Below are 7,684 nucleotides of genomic sequence, written 5' to 3' on the forward strand. Positions count from 1 at the left end.
CCTGATCTGCACATCCCTGAACACTACGGGCAATTTAGCATAGCCAATTCACCTAGCCTGCACATCTTTGGACAGTGGGAGGATACACACGCAGACACGGGGTGAATGCCCAAACTCCACACAGACAGTCGCAAGAGGATGGAATCGAACCCAGGTTCCTGGCGATGTGAGACAGAAGTTCTAACAACTGAGACACAGTGTCGCCCCTACTTAAAATCCTTTTCATTGCTGCTTCAGATTACATTTTGTTTCTTCGTCACTACATTGTCAAGCCTCAGCCTCTGACAATCCAGGGAAAATAGGCCAAGACCATTCAATCTCTCTCTATAGCTTAAACAGAAGACGCTGGCAACATCTTTCCGAATCTTTTCTGAACCCTTTCAAGTTTCACAACATCCTTCCTATTGCAGAGAGAGCAGAATTTCACACAGTATTCCGAAAGTGATCTAACCAATATCCTGTACAGTTGCAACACGACCTCCTAACTCCTGGACATTTCTGACCAAAAAATCCAAGCATACCAAACGCCTTCATCACTCTCTCACTGAAAGTATCCAATTCAAAACTATGCTGTTTTTTCTCTCAGAAATAACGAGTGGATATTACCAGTGCGTGTTATTAGCTGGAAGGACAAAATCAGATATTGCCAGTGTCTTCCTCAATCATCAGTATCTATGGATCGAAGGTTGTCTCTTTCATGAAAATGAAAACATGATCAGTGAGCCTCCAAAGAATATTTAAGGTAAATTAAATTCAAATAGGTTTTTCAATTTATTCTTTAAAAACATTGATATTTCTATCTGCTGCAGTTATCTGTATATGTGTGGAATTAAGAGCCTGTAGGTTTATCTGCATGTATTTGCGTTTATCGGAGAGAATTTTGCAACCAGCAGTGGGGTGCTCTCTAAGCAACTTATCTCAATAATGATGCCAGGCGACATAACGTGGTTATTAAACTGAATTCAAATGGAGAACAACTTTTCTGATGATATTTCAGTGCTGCTTTGTTTTTTTGCGTTTCTGTTTATGAAGTCCAGTCCACCAGTCTAGAATGACGGATGTGAAACTCTCCCAGGCTTCGGTCACCGTGCTCATCACAGGTTAGTGATATGTAAACTTCCTATAATATTCTCCATACCAGTGTCATAGGGGACTGCATACCGGGGATATTATTCTCTTTCTTACTTCGAAAACCCACTGTGTGCCCGCTGTTTACATTCAGTGATACAAAATAAAAATTCTGCGTCTCAGTCAGAGGAAGCTGTCAACTGGTTACATTCCTCTACAGTGTATACAGAAAATTAAAAAAAAAACTGCATGTTGATCTGATTAGGGTCTTCAACTGAAGTCACTGCCGTCTGTCTTATGAAATATGAAATTCGTCACTACATTTTGTTTTAAATCCCATCGTTTTCAGTTCAAATAATTTAAACATGCGTTTACTCCTCGTTTTACACAATTTTATGAAAGTCCTGAGTGACCACTTGGGCCAACGTCTGGTCTAAGTGTCATGAACGCAATGCAGACACTTAAAGTATGAAGTGTCACATCTTGCAGAACGATATTCATTAAATCGTTTTGCTCGTGTTCTTTAGGGTCTGAATCGGAATGGAATTCAAGTGAAGCCAAGATAAAAAGCGGGACATTCCTGAAGTAAACAGGTAGAATGGGACATTTGAATACTAGAACGTAGGGAGTTAAACAATGAGAATCAAGGTGTGACAAAGGGAGGTCAACAGTTTTAAAAAAACAGGCAAACTAATCGACTCTGACTGACACAGCTGGTCAACAGGAGTTTTGAGCAGGAGCCTTCAGTCATGGCCTACAAATTACTGTCTGTCACACATCTGTTCTGAGTTCTGAGACCAGTCAATTCTGTCAAAGAGAGACGCCACAAATTCTCATAAGTGAAACGTCACTCTTATCGGAATTTGCTCTTCAAAATTAGATTATAAGTGTCAACGTTTTGATGCAGCCTATTATTTTCTGCCACGAAATAAAGCAAACTACATGTATTCCGGTGTTCCTTACTGATGGTGATATTGGTTCTGCCTGGTCAGTGCATAATTAAATGGTGAATTTGTGTCTCATAACTTGCATAGTTCAACAGAACATTTTAAAGCTTGGCATTTCCATTTCAGGATCGAATTGTCGTGAGTCAGCATCTCACAGGCGTCTGAAAATACGATTGAAGAAGGAAGGACTCTGATTATCAACTGCAGTTACTCCACATTCAGCATATGCCCTAGCTCTACACCAATATATAGGCTAGTGAAATTCCGAAATATTTACTGCAGAGACTCTGCACGAGTCAGGGTGATATATCTCCAGATTTCTCAGTCTGATTTTCTGCTCTGCTTGTCAAAGTTATGAAAATTGTTCTTTTACAATTCTCCAGTACTTGTGTCTCTGATTCTGCTGTGTATCACTGTGCGCTGAGTTTCTCCTGGTGACTGTGTTATAGTCAGCCGGTACAAAAAAGAACCAGGTTCTCACTCCTTCGTGGGTTGTACGTATCTCTGCCAAGATCGGCATTTTTGACCATCTCTTATCGCCCTTGACCTGTACAGCTTCCTGACCCCATTCAGATGGCAGTTATGTATCAACAATGTGTTTATGTCTGGAGGTACTGAGGCAGACTAGGTAATGAAGAGCAGATTCTACTCTTAACTATCATGAATCGAGAAATTAGGCTTTTGCAACCAACAATGATAATTGTTATAGATACCAGTACTGATGCTAGCTTCATATTCCAGATGAATGAATTTGATTGAAATTCTACCAGCTGCTGTGGTGCCATCCATATCTCAAGCTCATTCCAGTGACATCAACTCTACGCCAGCATTTGTTACATTACTATGCTACAGACCCAATGTCATCCAGTGTAATATTTATTTTGATATTATCTTGTGAGTATCCCATTTTGAGTCAGCAGCTTTAATTTCAGCTTGGTTCTGACAATCATAATTATTTGCCCTGATTGATGCCATTGACATACTGAATCTGCTAACTAGTCAATCTGTAATTGAATGTACATCACCCCCAAACCTCATCTGAGGAGCACTACATTCTCCAAATCGCTGCACCACAGTCTAACGTAAACAAATGAAGAACAAATGATCCGTGGGCTGATCTGATGGTTAGTGATTAAAATATGACAACCTGATTGGAAATCATTTGGTGACCCTTTCAGGAATAAGCCAACCCCGAAACGTTGAATATAAATGAGAAAAATAAATTCGACTGATCTGGTCATGGTCTTTATTCCACTGTATTTCCTGCCCCGATAAATCTTTTTAATAGTATTTCTGCAGTGTGGAAAGAGGCCATTCGTTCAATAGAGTCTGCACCAATCTTCTGAAAAGCATCTCACTCAGACACAGCCCCTTCCTTTATCCATTACAATATTTGTCCGACCTGCGCACCCCGAGTTACTATGGACAATTTTAGCATTGCCAACCCACCTCAACTACACATCCTTGGACTTTAAATCTTTGAACTTTGCCGTTTGAATTTTTGGTTAGTCAATATTCCATTCTACGCCTGCCCTTCAAATAAACAATGGTTCCTTACCCAAAGCACTCTGAACAAGTGCGACCAATCGGCACATTATTGCAGTGCGAAACATAAAATCTCATCTCTGCCTGAAATGGGAGAACCGAAAATTTTAAACTGTGCTTCCTAGTTTATGTATCTCTCTCAGCAGAGATCAGAATAAGGATGTAATTAAACGAAAAGGCGCTTTCTGATCACTTAATTAAGTTTGTTTTTTTTTGCAAGAATCTCAGGTGACTATATTTCAAATTCTTTCATTACGCTTTTGACGTTTTGTTTGCACAAGTTTTGTTCCTTGTATATTCCTGCGTACATTGTTTCTCTGAATCTGTGTCAAACGCGGTCTGTTCGCCTCAGAAGGCCGCCTACTTCTTTTTTTTTGTTGTTGAGGATTATCATCACGTTGGAAAGACATTGACCGTTTGAATATGGTAAAAATGTGTGAGGAGGTGAAACAATAGACACATCCCTCTTCCATATCAAATTCTTCCCTTCCAAATCTTGAACATATGACCACTGTTCCTTTTTCTGCATTTCAGACTCAAATCATAGGTGTGAAGCCTTTCTGACTCTGGTTCATTTCCTGGTCATATATCTGTTCTGTTGAATACCAAGACACATGCCCCTAGTCCTCGTGTTATAGATCCATTTCACCTTGGAATGATTATTTTCTTTCTGTTCCTCTCCCTATTTCACCGCATGCTGACTGCTTATTTTCACAGCCCCAGTTAGGAAACAGACTCAATGTGCTCAACGCAAAAATGGTTTATTAATAACCTGCACTTAATCAGTATCGAATTTAGGTACAGACTGGGTTCTGGTTTGCTATCTTCAGTACCCACAGCAAGCTCCTCAGCTTGCTCACAGCAAAGACTTACGGATATACAGTGACGACTCCCAGTTTTGATCGCATCATCGGGAACCTCACCTGGCAGCAGGCACTTTCCACTTCTCCATTAAAGATGTAAACATGATGGATAGCAACATATATTACTGGCACTGAGACACATTGTGAATGAAGGTCCTCCGGAGTCATACATAAACAGGCCCAGGTCAACTATTATGACATTTTAACGGCAGAATGCAACAGGCAGTATTTCAGAAAAAAAAATAAGAGTTAATGTGAGGATAGAGCTTGATCCGAGCACTTTCTCTTCCCATTAATGGTTGTCGCTGTTGGAAATGTGCCAATGTAAACTCACTTTTAATCTGGATTCAATCATACATTTTCGGGACCATTAATGGATAATGTGAAGAAGGAGTTGTGATCTGCATGAAACAAGAAGCATCCTGAACGGACTTGACCCGGCTGAGGCTAAGATGATGTTTTCACTTCTCATGGAATCTGGAACTATGTGAAATGTATAAACTCTACAGGCCTTCCAGGTAAGCTACAGATATGAGGGGACTAGCTTACTCTCAGAGGATCCTGAGCCTTTAATAGCCCTTTCCATAGAGACCAGCACAGTTTGTCCACTAATGCATTCAGGAGCGACCTGGACAGAATTTTGATTTGCGACTTAGAAATGTATTTTGGGGACAATCAGGAAAATGAAGTTCATGTCAAAGCCAGAGGATTTGAAACTTCGCAGGATGCAGATCTGCACTGAAGGGTTGAATGACCTACTTTCCTATTCCTCAATATCTTTTCCTTTCGAATGCACAGAGAAAATAAATTAATCAATTTTAATTTTCAAGTTTCCTCTACCTGGTGTCTATCCATGAAGCGACATTTTACAAATATTATTTAATCTCAGGGGGGACTTCATGGATCAGTATTGTAATTAAGATTAAATTTAGTGGATTATAAATCATTTTCTTGATTGACTTTACACAGCAACGGACATTTATTGCCCGCATTCACCATACCATTGATTATTTAGGTGTATTGAAGAATATTTTTAAAATATTTGAATGCTCACCTCAAGCAGAGAGAATAGTTTGCCTAGCCGATGTTAGACTCAGCCCGAAGTCAATGTGGTCATTGAAGCGAGGAAGAAAGTTATTTCATGAAAACGCGAAACAGTATAAGGATGTGAGAAAGACTAGACAACTGGGACAGAAATTGAAGTGCTTCATTGTTGTTTATTTTCCATTTAGCTGCAATTTGTCCACTCGTGACGGCGGACCAGAGAACCCAGCCAATTGTGACACAAGAAAGCACTCCGCAACCATCAAATAAATGAAACCTGCCTCCTGTCTGCGCTCAATTACCGACATAAGAGTAAAAGACCCAAAATACTTTTCAAAATTATGTTGTTTGCTATCGAACCTGAAATCATTGATTCCCTGCGTGTGTTCCTGATTTTCATAGCCGTGCTTCATGGTGAGTCTGACCTAAAATCTCCTGTTTTTGATGCATTAGTTTTGCATTCAGTCATGTACCTTATTCACCTTCTCTGTGTTTCTTGCCAGAACAAATGGCTAAAATTCAGTTTCTCAGGATTCAGCTTACCTAACGGTTCAGGAAGAACAGAACACAATATTGAACTGTGGCTGCAAAAGATATTTTCCTGACCAAATACACTTCTTTACATCTAATATACTGGGGATGTTCCGAGATATTTGCTGTGGAGGTACAACAAGGAAGAGGGGCATTGCGCTCCAGATTTCCTTGAACAGTCTCCTGCTCGTTTGAGAGTTGAAAGTAAAAGTGATTTCATTAAATATCTCCAGAGCTCGGATCTCTGACTCGGCCGTCTTTCACAGTGTGCTGACCTCGACACTGATACAGAGAGCCAGTCAGACTATAAAAAACACAAAATTACAACCTTCAATTCTCCTCACTGAATCGATCTGTCATCGCTACAGTGAATTCTAAACGCAATTAAATCTCTTTAGAGAGAGCATCTTTCCCGAAAGATATTTTCTGTGATACAGGATATGGATCATATTATATGAAATCCCTCATTGTACCAGTTGTCTGCATTATTCATGGTCAGTGAACAATAATATTAACGGTAAACTCTGGCACTGATGCAACAAAAACGTTCACTGCTTCCCATAACTGACCTAAGTGAGAGGCTGATCATGTTGAATGGCCAGAATTGAGATAATGTATCATCTACTAACATTCCATACCTCGAACTGTAGTGGTTGTTCGGTCTCCAAGTTTATTTCAAACTTATATCTGTAAGTTAGTGGACATGAATGGAAATTAGGGATTGGTGACAGTGAAGGAAAATGGGTGTGAGGCAAATAAACCTGATTGAACGAACGAACATTTTCGAAAGACCAAATTGTCTCTTCCAGCTCCTCTTCTTTGTATTGCGTTGATGAGCTCTCTAATGACATTGACTGGGGAGCAAAGAAGTTGAGAACTGATTGGGTGTCATCTGGTGGCTCTGTCAGAAATAAACCAATCGATGAGGAGGCCAGATACGACACAATATTTATGCAATAACAAGGTGTAGAGCTGGATGAACACAGCAGGCCAAGCAGCATCATAGGAGCAGGAAGGCTGGCTTTTCGGGTCTAGGCCCTTCATCAGAAATGCTATCTCTGATACAATATTTGTACAGCTCCGTGTTGAAATATTTCACATTCAGCTCCTTCTCTTCAAACCTACCATCAGCTCTGAGCTGAAGCAATTCAACATCAGCTCCCTCTGCTCAGTTGCAGTATCAGCTCTGCAAACATGTTGCTTGTTACAATTTATACATTAAGGACAGCTCTATCTCACCTCACTGATGAGTTCATCAAATAAGAAATAATCAAATTGCACACTCTATTGACATAGTCACCTTTCCTGTAACTGTTTTCTCTCTGTTTCCAACATTTTCTCTAACCTCAATAACGCAATTCGAATAAAAAGATAATGTAGGATCCAACTTTATTTTCGTTCAAATTTGTGCAAGTACTAAATATGCAGACTCAGTATTAGAGTAGCTTGCTACAAAAAAAAGTTTGAAGGACACTCGCTGACCATATTAAGTTGAGATTGTCTTTCAAAGTACCTGATTCGCATTCCTTCCAATTGTACCGTCAATACCCTTGTAATTCTCCGACATTCTTGATCTATTTCACGAAACAGTCTTTACTTTCCACATCACTGGATACTTCAAAAATTGAGGGGAATTTCACCATCGGGGAGCTGCGGATATCTGACAGTGCAACGTTCTACTGCTGG

The sequence above is a fragment of the Rhincodon typus genome, chromosome 42, assembly GCF_021869965.1.
Source record: "Rhincodon typus isolate 14 chromosome 42, sRhiTyp1.1, whole genome shotgun sequence".
NCBI lineage: Eukaryota > Metazoa > Chordata > Chondrichthyes > Orectolobiformes > Rhincodontidae > Rhincodon > Rhincodon typus.